The following is a 17,477-nucleotide window of genomic DNA, read 5'->3' on the forward strand; positions in this document are numbered from 1 at the left end:
CACTAAAATATTTCCAAATATTTTGCTTTCACGCTTGTTAAGGCACTTCCGCGCTCTCGTTGCCGCCTACATGGTCAAAAGAGAAAGAGAAAAAGAAGAGCGAGAAAAATCAATAACTTTTTAGATATACATACATAACTGTAAAATCGTTACTACTGTACATATGCTTATACATAATTGAAATATTTGTTGCGAGATTATTTTTTTTTAGTATTTAATAGTAATTTCTAACCAGTTTAGAATTGCGAAATATGTTTTTCCTTATGGCAACCCTAACGTTAAGTTAAAGTTCACATTTAAATTAAACTCACAGTGTTTTCGCAACCAATTTATGTAGCTAAAAACAAAATTTGTAATAAATAGAAATACATGATACATAATGTACTAGCAATATAAGCGCCTGTTAATAAAACTGAAGCGAAAAGTATATCTAAACAAAGAGAAAAAGAAGAATTATTCGTAACGAGCACTCACAAATGAACCAAAGAGAAAACAAAAAATCAGAAACTAAAGAAAATGAAACACAAAAAAAACAAAAACTACATTACAATAACAACACTGAATGTCCGCGGATTAGAGCAGAACTGCATAACAGTGATCTTGGCTCACACAACATTTTCTACAACAATAAAGAAACAGAGCAGTCAGGTGCACAAACTCCAAAAGTTTTTAATTATATTTTGGCAAATTAGTTTCCGTCTGAAAATTGCTGAAAATTACATTAACAAGCACAGAAGCAAAGCATCATACACTAATTAAACGACAAACACACACACACACATGCTGCCAATTACGTCCAGTAAATAAACACACACACACAAAACTCTTTGTAAATGTCCAAAAGCGTAAAGTAAAATCAATATTAAATAACCGTTAATCAAATGTAATTATAAAATTGCAAATTCAAAAAATTACTCACACTCAGTCACCGTCACCGGTGTGTGTGTATGTGCGTATATGTAAATATGTATATTGCATGCATGAACACCTCCACCACCACCACCAAGCCATTGAGCCGATGCTCAATACTGAAACTTATTTATTTATTGTCAATATGAAAACGCAATGCCAAATAGAACTCCCAACAAATTACACTTGTAATCTAATAACTAAATATATATGTATGTATTGTCCTGCAATTACAATAACCAAAAACAAAAAACGAAAAGAAAAACTGTAAACATAATTTCTTGTTACGAAAACAAAATATGCATATGTATGGCAACTCTTTGTAACGGTACTGTCAAATATTCAACCAGAACACACACCGAAATTATATACTGAATTATATACGAAAATTGTATGCATTTTGGAAAAAAAACAACAGCAACAATAATGAGAAAACACAAATCACAAAAAAAAACCAAAATCGAAAACGAAACAGAAACAGAAACCGAAAGATAAAAAGTGAAAAGAATGCATTTTTCAAAAACGTGTGCGCACCCGTCAAAGCAGCAACAAAAGAAATTAATAAAAAATTAAATGTTTAAAACAAAATTGCCTCGAAATGACTTTTTATTTACCACACTCTCTTACTTACCGTTATGTAGCAACTAGCGGCAGCTGTAAGTATCCCTGCAAGGCATCCACCGGTTAAATCAACGGTTATTACCCATCAACGCTACCAAAGTTTTCTGTTTCTATGAGTTTTTAAAGGCCAATTGCCAATTCTAGCTGAAACTCTTGTGAGCGGAGTCATTGTTCATCCCTTTCTTTTGCAAAAACCTTCTTCTTCTTTACTGGCGTAGAAACCGCTTACGCGGTCATAGCCAAGTTAGCCACAGCAGGGCAGTCGTTTCTTCTTTTCGCAAGGTGGCGCCAATTGGAAATTCCAAGCGAAGCCAGGTCCTTCTCCACCTGGTCTTCCCAACGGAGTGGGGGTCTTCCTCTGCTTCCCCGGCGGGTACTGCGTCGAATTCTTTAAGTGGTGGAGTATTTTCGTCCATTCGGACGACATGAGCTAGCCAGCGTAGCCGCTGTCTTTTAATTCGCTGAACTTTGTCAATGTCGTCGTATATCTCGTACAGCTCATCGTTCCATCGAATGCGATATTCGCCGCGGTCAACGCGCAAAGAACCATAAATTTTACGCAAAACTTTTATCTCGAAAACTCGTACCGTCGACTCATCAGATGTTGTCATCGCCCATGCCTCCGCACCATATACATACATAGCAGGACGGAGATGATGAGTGACTTGTAGAATTTGGTCTTTGTTCGTCGAAAGAGGACTTTACTTCTCAATTACCTCTTCAGTTCAAAGTAGCACCCGTTGGCAGGAGTTATTCCGCGTTGGATTTCGAGACTGACGTTGTTGTTGGTGTTAACACTGGTTCCAAGATAGACGAAATTATCCACGACTTCGAAGATATGACTGTTAACAGTTCACGCAGAGGTTTTAGTGGGGCCTCGAACCCCACCAAGGTGGTTAGTGTGTCCATTCCACACTGCCAATTGGTACTGAAAATGTCTGGCATTTTCAGGGCGCTGATCAACGCTTTGATTTGATCCGTTGTACTTTTGAGTACCGTGGAGTAAGGCTGTCGTCAGCAGGTGCCCACGTTAAACATTCCGGTTGTTGTTAACAGTTCCGTGGAAGCCAAGTCTATTTGATTGATGACAGGAGATATATCGTTTCGCCATCGTTTACTACCAGATCCATTTGTTTCCCGTCCTTATCCAATCTGGAGAAAGCAGAACTAACGACGCGCTTATCAAAAGGGGGTCTCTCATCCGAGGCTTTTGTTTCCTTTTCATTGGGAGTATTTTTTACGAGTCCCAATTTCAGCGCACAACCCTGTGGTGGGATGGTTCACCTTCTCACTTTAGCTCACATTCAAATGGATGTTTTTTGGCTACCCACCCACTTGGTCAAAGACCGGAAGTCGGGAGCTTTTTGAGTTATATGTAAAGGAATCATTTATGGCCACTCGAAAGTGAATGGCGCTCAGAGTACTTTCCTCACTTGCGTGAACTTCTACACATGACTCAATCTTTCTACTCACTTTTTCCATATATAATTTCCCAATTGAATTGATTCACATCAAACCAATACCACCTAAAGTTAGCATCCCCAAAATCGATTTGACCTCATTAGATTTGCTTGAAAGCTGTTGAGAAGACGCAGTTTTAACTCTTTAAACTTCTATTAGTTTCGTTCCACAAAGCCAATAAACTGTTTGCAAAATTACGCTAGTCACACTACTGGAAAAGTTGTGATAATAGATGCCACTAATAATAATGAGGTAAGCAATCTTTCCACGACGAACCTTTGTCTTGCTTCTGTAACCTCGATAACAAGCGCGAAGAGTTCGAAAGCCATTCTACTTATTTTTTGGTGGAATTAGATTATGACTAAGACAGACTTCCACTTAACTAGAAATTTAACCCAACCCAAAACCCTGAAAAAATCAGCGTCTATTTTAGTTCAGTATTGCTTGAAATCATCATGAAAAGACTTACGCCTGGACAACGTTTACAAAACGTTCAGCTTTATTATGAAAATTCACGTTCCGTAAAGAATGTGTTTCGCGCGCTTCGCTCAGCTCCCTACGACGTAGGGCGTTTTACGTCGAAATCTAAAATTGAAAGCGTACAAAATACAACATTTGCAATAACTAAAGCCGCTCGACCTTCTCAAGTGACATCGCTTCGTTCTATGGGTTCTTGAAAAGTTCGAAGAAGATCCCACGTTTTCGAGCTATATTTTGTTCAGCGATGAGGCCCATTTCTGGCTCAATGGGTATGTAAACATGCAAAATTTCTTCATTTGAGACGAAGAGCAATCTGAAGAAATTAAATAGCCGTCATTTTATCCAGGAAAAATAACGGTTTAGTGAGTCTTACGGGCCGGTGAAATCATCGGTCTATATTTTTTCAAAAATGATGCCGGTGTGAACGTAACCGTCAATGACTACAGTTATCGTGTCATGATAATCGACTATTTGATGCCTGAAATTGAAGCTCGAGATCTCGGCGACAGTTGGTTTCAACGAGACGGCGCCACTTCCCACACATCGAATCAATCAATGGATATACAGAAAGAACACTTCCGCGAGCAGATAATATGTGGGGATATGTAAAGTTTAAAGTCTGTGCGAATAATCCCGCTTCGATTCAGGCCTTGGAGCAAAACATCACGCATATAATTCGCCATTTACCAGTTAAAATGCGAACGAACGAGTGATCGAAAATTGGACTTAATGGATGGAGCTTTTGAGATGTAGCCGCGGCCAACATTTGAGAAAGATAACCTTCAAAAAATAAATGCCAAAGAATGTTCTTTCGAATAATAATAAAAATGTTCCATTAAATCTGAAATTTCTGTGTTTTTCTTTTCTTTTAAAAAGTAGGGAACATCGAAATGGATCACCCTTTGTTACTGAAGCAACAAAATATTAAATGGCCAACACTTTCATTGGTATCCATTAATCGGATTTCGTATTATAATAATATTTAAATGCTGTTCATTGCATTTAACTGAGTTTTCATTATTTAATATTATTACTTATGCATGTGGATCTGTTTATATTTATCATTCACAGGCGAACACATGTTTATTCGCCAAAATGCTGCCTAAAAGCTTTTGGTAATTTTCATTTTCGGCATTGCAAATTAATGGATTCCATTTTATTATCAAATGCATATCTGTCATATGCAATAAATCAGTTTGTAACACACCCATGTGTGAGTGTACGAGTATGAGTGCACATTTAAATTGGCGTAAATAATATTTAAATCTGAATAATTTGTAATCACACGCTGTCCTGTGCGTTTACACCATAATTTTGGTATTAGAGAAATATTTTTCCCCTACCGCAGGAGCGATTTGATAACACCATGCTACAAAATCGAATTTTTGTTTTCTCTGGATGTTAATAATACTTTAATAATAACTTTGAATTTAATAATGACGTTTTCAGAAAGCTCTATTAAAAAAAAATCCTTACATAATTTACTTAAAAGATTACTTAATCAATTACAAACGGAATATTTTGCTACGACATCTTATTAAAGGCTTTAAGTTCTCTAAAGGCATTTCGAACGAAGTGTTAGTCAATCCTTAAACCAAATGCTGAAAAATCCACAACAATTGTGTTTGTCAGAATTACGCAAAATATTTACTACAACAAACACAAGCATACATACATACAAGTATGTGAATATTCAGTTGCAGCCAAACCGCAGTAACAGAAACACAGATCATTTTACAAAACTCATGTGCAGCAAAGTCCTGCCACGTCTGCCAATCTCGGCCAGTTGGCATTTATGTGCACTCAACCACAAGTACATATACATGTATGTATACATATGTACATATATATATTAACTGGCGTGCTCTCACATGCATACAAACATACATGAATGGCAAAGAGGTTTTTTGGGCGCGCAACCGAATTGCGAATGCTGCCTTTATCATAAGCGCTGGCGATTTCTGCGAATGGCAGGTGCAACCGACCACTAAAACCTCACAAATAACAAAGCGCCCAGCCTAAATGCCTGATCCACACACACGAAATTGCGCATAATCAATGGCATCACGCATGAATCAGAGCAACTGGAGCTGTTTCTCGCAGCTGATGCGAATATTGGCCGTAGTTTGATCACTTGCCACTCGCCACTCGCCTCTCACTGCACACCGACACGCCGATAGCCCACAGAGAAATGCCACCTGCCGCCGTGATGGCCAAACTTCAGGTTTGATACATATAGACTTATGTACAGACATACTATAGGGATTTTCGTATAATTTTGTTTGGGGTTTTGTTTATGTTTTTGTTTTTTTGTTTTCGTGTGTTCGGAGTTGTCACTTTGTTACAGTCGCCGCTTGCAAACTCTTATTTAAATTCACGCTCTCAGAATGTCACCTTTCCTTAAAATACTTAGAAATCATTGTATCGATATTTTCAAAATTTTATCAGCATTTTGAAAGATACTAACATTTTGAAAGCATTGCCAGTCCTCGAATGGACTGGTCATAACAGATTTGGAGCCACAAATACGCATACTTGAAATATGGTGCATTTCTTTTATGTTTTAATCTCATAATTTCCTTGTTGTTTAGTTTCTGCCGAGAGATTTGCTGACTTTCTTAATATTCTGCTATGAGAACCCTGTCTTTCTAAACTGAGCTTCGATGGTACAAAGGCTATATGTTTATTTGAGCTTCACAAACCTTGAATATCCTAACTAAAAGTGGATAATCACTCGAAAATCAATCCTAAATAAAAGTGGATAAGTGGAGTTATCGAAAGAAAATCAGTTTTGTTTAAATGGAAAGGGTTGGGCTGAATCATCGATAAAGAAACTCTTCCCAGTATGCACGTGGATGACTGGATACTGTACATTAAGTTTACCACAAAGCTTGTAACACCTAGAAGGAAGCGTATGAGATCTTATAAATTATATATGTATGTACATACAGGGTTTGTCCGAAAAGTAATAGGACTGATTTTCTTCCGCCGCGACGGAACTTCGGAGCTTGCGCGCACCGATTGGATGCGGTAGAAGGCGTTCGCAGCTAACGAACGAGCGGTTGGTCAGTTATCTCCGAGCACCTGGAGAGTCAGGACAAAAATTTTCGCACGACGTATTTCTGTGAGTGGTGCAAGCCGAAAGTTCAGCGTTCGTTAGAGCAAAGGTACGCGATTAAATTCTGTGTGAAACTTGGTAAATCTGCGACAGAGACGTTTAATGATCAAGCAGGCTTGCCCAGATGTTGCTTTAGCAAGAAGGCAAACTTCTAAGTGGCACACGCCGGCATCTTCTCGCCCGAAAAAGGGAAGAATGAGCGAATTCAAAGTGAGAACGATGCTCACTGCCTTTTTTGACATCAAAGGCATAGTCCACCATAATTTTATTCCTCCTGGACAAACCGTCAACGCCAAGTTTTACGTGGAAGTCCCAAGTGACTAAAACGAAGGGTCAATCGGGTCCGACAAGACATCGCAGCCGTTTGGAATTTGCACCACCACAACGCTTCGTCTCCCACCGCCTTTTTTGGGAACAGCTACTTAACCAAGGCCGGCATCACAACGCTTCCGCAGCCGCCCTACAGCCCAGATGTGACCCCGAACTTTTTTTGTTTCCTTGCCTGAAAAGGCTCTCAAGGCTATTCCGGAGAATGTCTTCCATGACGCCTTCAATGATTGGAAATCGTGCTGGCAGCGCTGCATCGACGCAGAAGGAGCCCCTATTGAAAGTTTTAAGGAATTGTAGTGATTGGTTCAATAAATTTTTTTAGATCGACTCAATTCTATTACTTTCAAAAAACTTCATACCAAAAACCAAACAATATTAACCAAACACGCGCACAAAAAATACGACCATTCTGTGGATGTATTCTCCAGTCGTTAACTATCAGTGTCATAAAACTTATTTTTCGTTTGAAACAAAATACATTTGGAGGCGCACACATTTCCGAGCACAAGTAATCTGCATAGCACTTAAATGTGTGACTGTTGTTAAGTCTGAGTCATTTCGCTTACACGGCGATTTACCTTCGTGTGTCTACAAATTAGTTCTGCCTCGTGTACACACACATAGATAAATGATTGCCCACCCAAAAACCAATTAAAGTGCTGCTCCTCTCTAATCTAAGCGCACACATTTAATAGCCGAAGAATGTGTCACATTACACGAGCGCCGCACGACGGACCCGCAAGCAGATAAATGGATCAATGGAATGTGCGAAAATATCCGAGCGTTTTAACTAACATCTCTCTTTTACGATTCCACGCTAAAAGTGCGTCAAGCGAAGATAATTAAGATTTGTAAATATATTTACCACGCAAAGCGAAGAATTCCGCATTGCCGCTGAGAAATATGTTGGAACACAAACAAACAATGGGAGCCGCTTCTGAGTGCATATATGTGTGTGTGAGTGTGAATGGGAATTTTGTATGTTTTTTATATATTTTGACCTTTCATTTATCGGCGGCAAGTCGCCTTTTGATAACTTAATGTTGTAAGGCATTCGATTGTCATTTACCCATTTGCCACTCACACAGCCACACACTTTGTGCCCGCAGCAATAGTGGAGAAGCCAGAAAGAAAACAACCCCGCGGGTGGTGTCAGCATGTTGCCACAACAACTGCATGCACACACACACGATATGTGCAACAACAAAAAGCGCATTTGAATGAACTCGTTAAAAAGCAAAGAAACTGACCCAAAACGAATGCATTTAAAAGAACGAGACACAAACCGGAATCAATGAACAGAGGACATGGCAGAGTCGCAAGCCAACCACACACATACAAGCGCATATTTACCACCATATACATGGTCATATATGAGTAAGCCTACATGCAACGCAGCGAGTTGCCTCCAACGGGCGCTCAAACGAATTCCAAAGCCGGCAGGCAGAAGTCACACTCACACACACACATGCACATCATACTCGTAGCTACGACATCAGTCGGTAAACGACAAAACACCATAGACCAATGGGCCAAAATATGCTTGCATGCATGTTTGTATGAGTGTGTATGCATGTGTGCAGTCGGCGGTGTGGAACACCCGTAATGTTAGTCAACAACAAAAACAATAACAACAAACATTGAGCAACCCGGATATCAGCACACAGTCGGTTTTGGCCACCAATGCAGCGCCTTCGAGGCTTCATTCAGACAAATTCCTTTGTTATCCTTTTTTTCACCCGGAGATATTGTCTGTTTTAAACTAATTAACAGCAACAACTTGGGCGATATGGTGTTGAAAAGCAGCAGATCCAGCAGAGCCAGCAGAAGCAGAGTTAGTTAGGCCAGCACCAACGAGCCGTGGCTACCCAAGAAGTCACTTAGAGCGATAATTGATAAGTGTGCTGCAGAAACGCACACACTCACACTCACACACACATACGAGAATGCATCAGTATGTATGTTTGAACATGTGCTTGCACTCTCGCCTCTGCATCATGGCAATGTGTGCAAATATCTCGGCAGACAAAGTCAGTTCAGCAGGGTTAAGTAAGCCGACACCATTTCCCAACTGTGGCAAGAACAAACAAAAACTACAACAACAGCGGCAACAGCGGCAACAACGCATATGAGCAGACAATAAATATACTGGTAATGTAATTAACAAATTGGTTTGCAAGTTGCAAATTGTGTTTAGCCACGGCAACCGAGTAACGGAACTAGTGTTGGCGCTTGCAACAGTTACCACAAGAGATGAGCAATTTCTAATCCTTTGGTTTCATACAGAATATTAAAGCGCCATAGGACTTCGAAGTAAATTAATGAATATTATCTCAGTGGTGAAAAGGACTTAAAGCCCACAGTCAACACATCTCATGAAAAGAGGATCGACACAAACCACCTCTTCGTCGATTTTACAGTACGAAAAGAAGCTGCCTTTATGCCGGTATTGTATTCCCGCAAAACTAATACGGCTGTGTAAGCTAACGTTCAGCAATACCAAAAGATCCGTCGGGATTAGGAAGGACCTCTCCGAGCCGGTCGATACTAAACGAGGTTTCAGACAAGGCGACTTTCTATCGTGCGACTTCTTCAATCTACTGCTAGAGAAAAATAATTCGAGATGCAGAACTAAAGACGAATGGGACCATCTTCTATAACAGTGTACAGCTGCTGACGTACGCCGATGATATTGGTATCATTGTTGTGAACGAGAACAAGATGAAATATCTCCTGTCGTCAAACAAACAGTCGTCGCACTCGCGACTTGGCCCTCACGTTACTGTTGACAGTCATAACTTCGAAGTCGTAGATAACTGTATCTATCTTGGAAACAGCATTAACAAAAACAACAACGCCCGCCTCGAAATCCAACGCAGAATAACTCTTGCCAACACTGCTACTTCGGACTGAGTAAGCAGTTGAGTAGAAAAGTCCTCTCCCTACGAACAAATACCGAATTCTACAAGTCACTCATCTTCCCCGTCCGGCTAGGGCAGAGGCAAGCACGATGACAACATCTGATTTGTCGATGTTACACGTTTTCGAGAGAAAGGTTATATGGATATGAAGATGTATGCTGATATTGATGTAGTTCAGAGAATCAAGAGACCGCGACTAGGATGTATAGGTCATGTCGTCCGAATGGAAGAAAACACTGCAGCTCTGAGAGTATTGGACGCAGTACCCGCCGGTGGAAGCAGAGAAAGAGTAACACCTCCAATCCGTTGGAGAAATCAGATGTAGAAGGTCCTGGAATCTCTTGGAATCTCCAATTGACGTCAAACAGCGAAAGAGAACAACGAGCGGTGCGCTGTTGTAAACGGCGTAATTGGTGTCTACGCCAATAAAGAAGAAGAATTGAAAAGGATTGACTACTTGGCTCTCGTCTTTTGGGCGAAGAACTCGAGTAATTCGAAAATAAAATAACTTTAACATGATATGATTGAAATTCCTTCAAAATATTGCAAACAAATTAAGCACAGCACTAAAAATGTCAAAACAAGGTTGAACATAGACAAAAGTCAAAACAAATAATATGCTATCATCAATGCTGTCACCAAGGAGCTAAAGATTCCAATAGTACATGTCTTACATTTAGAACTTAACTGATTTACTAAAGGATCATGATCTCCCAAACTCCATATTTTTTTAGTAATTAACACTTTATCACAAACCGTGATAACCGTGCCTCTCTTATGACCGCAACAATTGCGATAAATAATTTTTTAGAAATGCAAACGAACCTAGCTGAGTCACTCATTCGCTGGCGTGTCGTAATCAAAAATAAAATGTTGTAACCTTCTTCCGCTTCTCTTGGCATTCATTTGACGTCCTCGCGCTTCCAAATCAATAAAGTATACAACTAAACATAATGTTCCGTTGGCATGTGCCAATTAATCGTAATCAAATTGTGTTCGTAACTCATAAAACTCAAACTTCTCATTCACCTGTCAACAGCAGCCGAATATATAGCCTTAGCCGCGAGCGATTAGCGTCTGCAGTCGTAAAATCAACGAAATAAAAGGAAATAACGGCAGTAACACCACAATTTAAAATGAAATATTGATTTCTTCTCAAAAACCATTTTATCGGCGAATATCGAAGTCATAAACTTTGAGGGAAAACACACTTTCGTTAGTGAACTCTCGTACTCTCGTCACACTTTTTACGAAGGGGTTTGGGTTTGGTCTGATTGGTTGCGGTGAAGATAAATACAAAAAGCAGGAAACTCAGTCAATAATTAGGGTGTCATTCTCCACAAAAAATATCAGTTCTTACTTTCCGAAGTACTTTAGGTAAAATCTAAAGGCCCAGCAGAAGTACCAACATGTTGCAGATAATAACAAAATAGATCAGAACATCATTTGATACGAAAACTACACAAAACATCTTTATAGCTCGTGATTTCTATTGAAGGATTACATTTAAATAATATAAAATTATATCTGTACCCAATAATTGCCTCCATTAAAATCATTCCTTGTTGAATTACTAAGAGGTTCCTGAAATTTTAAGCTTTACTAATTACTTGGATAATATTAATGTCAGAACAAGTATACAAAATGAGCATAACTATTTCATATCAGCATGCTTTTGGGTCTACATAATTTTCTTGGACTACCATATCCTATATGTCGTTACAATAATGAATGTAAAGCAGGAAGTTTTTCTATATCCTCACACACAAGGAAGCACGTAGACTTGCTAAATATATAGGAAAGCTTTCAGCTTTAGTCAAACATGCGATTTTGTACGAAATTTACACCAAATCGATAGCTGGTTGCCAGGTTGGAGGCAGATGTCGGGAGGTTGAGTTGCGTGCCAAGAAAATTGCCAACAAACACGCACAAATAAAATAACCAAAATGTCAGCCAATAGGGAAATGATGTAAAAGAAACCGACCGTGTCATCGCTGACTGTCAACAATGTCATCATCAGCACTGATAGCAAATGATTACCAACCCACTAACATGTAAATACACAAACAATTTGAATGTGATTTGCCGTGTGACATAACAAATGATTTAATGACTTCTCATGAACGGGCATACCTAGAACATATTATATATACATATGTGAGGTGTCTGTTAAAAGGGCTTAAGTCGACTCAAACTGAAGAAAGCCTACTGATACAGTAAACATTTGACACATCCTTTATTTATATTTTTTGTAGGTTGCCAATTTCTATCATTGGATATAGTTTAAGCTTAAAAGTAACATGCAATCTATAATTAACTCGAACTGCCTCCATAACCAAATTGACTTTAACCATTTTAATATATTTTCAAATCGTCACCAAAAACGCAAATTAAAGTATCATCATAAAGTATCATCATATTACATGTGTGTAGCATAAAGCATTATGCTTCCGCTGTCAGATATAACCAATACATAACCAATATATAACCTGTATATAACCATTTTATAACCAAAACTCAAATTCTTGAGTCTTATGGAGTGAATACTTTCTCTCGGAATATCGCGCTTATTAATTATGACATGGACTCTGAATAACTGTAAAAAATTCATAAGTAAATATACAATTTTTTGCCCTTACTCTTTGATGTGTGTGGGTTTGTCGTAGCTATACATATTTTCCATACAAATTGTATAACATAAAAGTCAGTGACCTTCACGCCGTTGTTGTTGTCGTGAGGTGTGCGTATCATAATTTCGAATTAATTTGATTATAAATGTCTTAGCTAATGATTAAATATTTATGTGAGCGCTGCGCCCCTAAAATATGAACCCACCACAGCGCTATTTAGCGGCAAGTGGAGAAGTAACGGCAACTGTACAAATGACAGCAATATTAAATATATATGAGAATGGTTATATTTGCATGAATACATAATATACATACATATACATATGTAGATATCACAATAATTTGCAAAGTTTGTAGCAATGACCTCATAGAAGCGATAACTTAAATATACCTAGGCATTCTCTATCCACATTTGTAGCAATTTACATATATTCCTAGGTGTAAGGCCATTTGCGCGCACACTTCCTTCTCACTCACTTGCTTTTTAGCAACACACGCGAATAATTAGAAATTTATGTAGCGTTCGCGGTCATTGCGGAGCTGTCTGATGAGGCAATTAACCTAAAAGTGCTATAAAATGTCCTTGCCAGCTTACACACACACACATATGCGCATGCAGACAAAGAAAAGAACCAACACTAACAACTCACTAACGGCACCATAGTCACATAAACAGACGATTCTACATGCGAGTTCAAACTATTAAGGAACATTTCTATGTTGGTCACATTTTATTTGCACGCAGTGTGTTAATTTCAGTAAAAGTTTAGACACTTTAAAGCTCACTTAAACACTTAAAGTAATTAAAAGTAAAACAATAATTGGACTTTAATGCATTCCATTACTGTTTACCCAAAATCATGACTATTCTTCGACAACCAGCGAAGAGATTCCGATCGTCTTCTACAGGTTCCTCCTAAGTTAGGTTAAGAATTATTGATGTAAAGGAAGCCACTAAGGCTATTAAATCTTTTATTTGAAAATTATGGATTCGTCGACTTCAGAAGTGATAGCCAAACTTTCGTTGAGCCTTGCCACTGCACGCTTCAATGGCACTAAAAGTTTGGGATTGGTAATCCAATTGAGATTGAGAAGTAAAGTCCTTTCTCGACGAGCAAAGACCAAGTTCTATAAGTAACGCCCGTCCTACTATATGGTCCAGAGGCATGGACAATGACAAAATCATGTGTCGACTTTACGAGTTTTCGCGAATGTGGTAGCCAATGGAACGATGAGCTCTTCGAGATATACGACTACATTGACATAATTCAGTGAATTAAGAAACAGCGCCTATGCTGGCTAGGTCATATCGTTCGAATAAAAGAAAACACTCCAACTCTGAAAGTATTCGAGTCAGTAACCGCCGGGGGAAGCAGAGGAACCTTCACTCCGTTGGAAAAACCAGGTAAAGAAGGACCTGGCTACACTTCGAATCTCCAATTGGCGCCAAACAACGAAAAGGAAGAACGACTGGCGCGCTGCTGTAAACTCGGCTATAACCGAAAGCGGTGTCTAGTAGCCAGAAAACATCCGTTTGAAGGCGAGCTAAAGTGACAAGGCGAAACGTCCCCTCCACAGGGTTGTGCGCTGGGTTTCGGACCAGCAACGAAAAAACCTTTCCAAGGAAAAGAAGAAAACAGCCTCGGATGGGAGACCCCTCTTTTGATGACGACCCCCTAAATACATAAATAAGTTGAAGATGAAGAAGAGTCACTTTTATTGGTATGGTGAGGTTATAAAGGTTCGAAACTTAATTTGGAGTTGAGCACGATTACTTAAACTGCACTTTAAACACAATCTCCCCCCATCAGTCCATCTCTAAACGATTTAAGCTTTTATTAAATTTGGAAACCTTGTCCTTGTGGCGGTACCAATACCGAAGCATATATTCCAGTACAATAAAGGATACAAAAAGTTTTTCCATACATATGCACACATACTTCACATAACGGTACGCTTTTTCTATTCGAATTTTGGCGACTTTTGCTGTATACCCCCCTCAATTCCCCAACAAGTTTTTATTGCAAATTTGCACTTTCGTGCTATATATTGTACATATTTACTTTTATTTTTAGAGGCGTCTGTGTATGTGTGCGTATGTAGAAATATGTACATGTTAGTATGTATGTGTATATTCCTTTATAATTAGTTTTCAGCGCTCGCGACACGTATTCGCTGCAGCGGCAAAGTTCTCATAATAAATAGCGGAGCCACTGGGGCACAGCCTTACCAAGACTGCGCGAGCTCACGTACGAAAAAATAATAGATACGTAAATAAATAACAGGGAACGCCTGTGAAAATAAAATTAAAACACTCACTATGTACATACATACGAGGATAAAAGCAAATTAAAAGTGACAAAAAATAAGCGAGACCAAACAAAAAATCGAATTACGACACCGAAAGTCATTTGTGCGTGCAGTGTGACCAACTACACACAAAAGCTGCACTACATGGATTACACGAGCAAACGCAAAAAAAGTTCGTAGCAAAACTTGTTTATGGATGAGTTGCCTATTTTGGAAACGCTGTCGGAGCAGGATCAAGTTATATCACGCGCAGTGTGATTTTTCTATTGAAATTTTAAATAATTGTATTATGGCGTTTTACCCCTCGCATTTGCCGTATGTACTTTTTCACACCGACACACATCTTTCTGGCAACCCCTGTCTCGTTATTAAGAGGATAACTGCATCGCGATAGGAGCGCAAAAGTCTTTCGCACATAAATCCTCGTTTGCTAGCAGCGTTTCAAATGATGAAGCGAAGGATATTGCCACACACACTCAGCACTGCAACAATGCAGTACATTGCAACAACAACACCGTTAAGCACAAACCACATCCTGCGCGAACGCCACACACCTCCGCCGCTGACCCGGACGCCAAGCTGTTTTCTCTGAAACCCGCTAAAGTCCGTTCAAATTGCTATTTTTACAGTCGCCCCAAAAATTAATTATTCTATAAGGATGCGGCAAAATTGCGTTGCATAAAAAACTCATTCGGCCGTGGAAAATTGGGCAAAGCAACAAAACTAACGGATTTCGCACTGCAGAAGTGTTAAATAAAGTATTTAAAAGTGTGAATGCCGCAACTATGTAATTGTATATATGGAAGGAGCATTTTATTTGAGTAGTACTCGCTTACTGTCCGCTTGCAGGTCTTTTGTATCTATATAGAAATGAATATAGCAGACAAATTGTGGTTTGCACTGCAACCTGCCGTTGCTCCACTCACAACACTCTAATAAATTCAAGAATTGTGCTTGCCACTGGAATGCACGCTCTGCTCGAATTGTGTATTCGAGGTTATAACTCATTCTAGAAAAAGTTATTTACTTCGTCCCGAAACCAGGCTCTCTCTAAACTTCTTTTCTTTACGGAAACTCTTCTTTATGTCATAGGAATGCTCATCGCAGAAGAGTTCTGTTTCAATCGGCCCAACAAGCGCTATTAAATGAGCTACATAAGTCGCCCATCTGCATATTTCTGACTATACCTTTCTATTCCGGTGCCCGAATGAGGTGGACGCAGTTGTAAGCGAATAGGCTATTGAGCTAAGCAGCACTCCTGGCAAAGTAATGAGTTAATCTCACAAGACGAGCATACCATATATCGCTTTCCAGTCGTATGCCCCTGAATGATGCTCTCTCTGAGATCCAGCTCTAAAGTGAAATCCTGCTTGGTTGTTAAGAGTGAAGTGCAAATCAGTTGTAGGCCTAAAGAGTTCGACTTTCTTCTTAGTGTATGCCTAACATATCCGTTGCCTGCACTGCCACCCGGGTTTTGCGTCAAGAACTCTGAAATAACAAAGAAATAAATACAGTTATTTAATGCTAAACTTCGCACTTCATTACTGTGGTGATCAAGTGGAAACCTTATTTACATCATGGCCAGGTTGAAAGTTGACACTACCCTACTTTCTAACTTTTTTTGAGCTAAGTAGTTCCCAAAGGTTACGAAGTCCGCTTTGCCCCTTAACTATAACCGCAACTTTCCACTTAAAAGCCTGATGACGCCCAGCAAGAGACCTGTTGCGGGAAGTCGTTGGCTAATCGGTGCACAACTCACATCACGTGACCATCTCATTTATTTCACTGTTATTTTAGTACTTTTTACGTGCGTAAATTCATTCATGAAAAAAAATATACAAATACAAATGAATAAACTAAGTATTTTAATCTCGTAACAATTGCGTGCAATAAAAAATTTAATTACATTCATTTATTTAACACCATGCCGTCCACAGAGATTTACCTTAAAGAGCCGTACTGTTAATTAAAAACTATTAAAGAGCACCCCACTAGAAGCCAGAACGTTCGGAATATTCTGTAGAGCAAGGCTATTTATTGACCTTCCGCCGGCCTTCTGTATAAACAAGAAACAAGAATTTATAAATAAACTTAATATTTCATAAGCAGTATCTGCCTTCAACGCCCTCTGCGGAACCCCATTGCTCCTTGTTGATAATTTGCCTAGCCGAGTCCGGTGTATTATAAAACTAGCCTTGGTAGATCAGTTGAATAGCAAGAATAGAGAGTCGGCTTTTTCACAGTCACATATTCCTGGTTGGATCCGTTAAACCATTTGCAAGACAAATCCAGTTGGCATGGCATCTAACATTCCGCGGCCTTGAGAGCTGGAGATACTGGCGTGTCTATCGAACACATTTGTTGCATTATTCGAAATAGTAAAATAATAATATTTATTTATTTAAATTCTTATTTTAATAAAACTAGTTTGGCGCAAATTCACTGTTAGACTTGTTCACTTCACTAGAAAAATGCTAAGTGACTGCAACGCAATCGCTTCTGTTCTAAATATTTTAAACCTTATTCATGAAAATTGTTATAATAATTTTTTTTTTCGAACGTGATCAACCAGAGCTTTCGCGAGGTCGGCAGCACTTGTCCTACTCATTTTTATTTCCAATGTTCTCTTCTTCCGTTCAACACTCACAGACGAATGAATAAGCTAGAAACGGAGAGAATTGATCTTCTTTTAATAAA

At 39.1% G+C, this 17,477-nt stretch overlaps 1 long non-coding RNA gene across 2 annotated transcripts; it reads right to left on the reverse strand.

Annotated features, from left to right (window-relative positions):
* Positions 1-15,313: 15,313 nt before the first annotated feature.
* LOC120777718 lies at positions 15,314-17,259 on the reverse strand. 2 transcript variants are annotated; one of them, XR_005705530.1, is made up of 3 exons: positions 16,726-17,259; positions 16,355-16,579; positions 15,314-16,268 (listed from the first exon to the last, which is right to left on the reverse strand). It is a non-coding gene; the product is annotated as an uncharacterized LOC120777718 (long non-coding RNA). The 2 variants fall into 2 exon arrangements; XR_005705529.1 differs by having other exon boundaries at positions 16,326-16,579.
* Positions 17,260-17,477: the final 218 nt, after the last annotated feature.

The sequence above is a fragment of the Bactrocera tryoni genome, chromosome 5 (assembly GCF_016617805.1).
Source record: "Bactrocera tryoni isolate S06 chromosome 5, CSIRO_BtryS06_freeze2, whole genome shotgun sequence".
NCBI lineage: Eukaryota > Metazoa > Arthropoda > Insecta > Diptera > Tephritidae > Bactrocera > Bactrocera tryoni.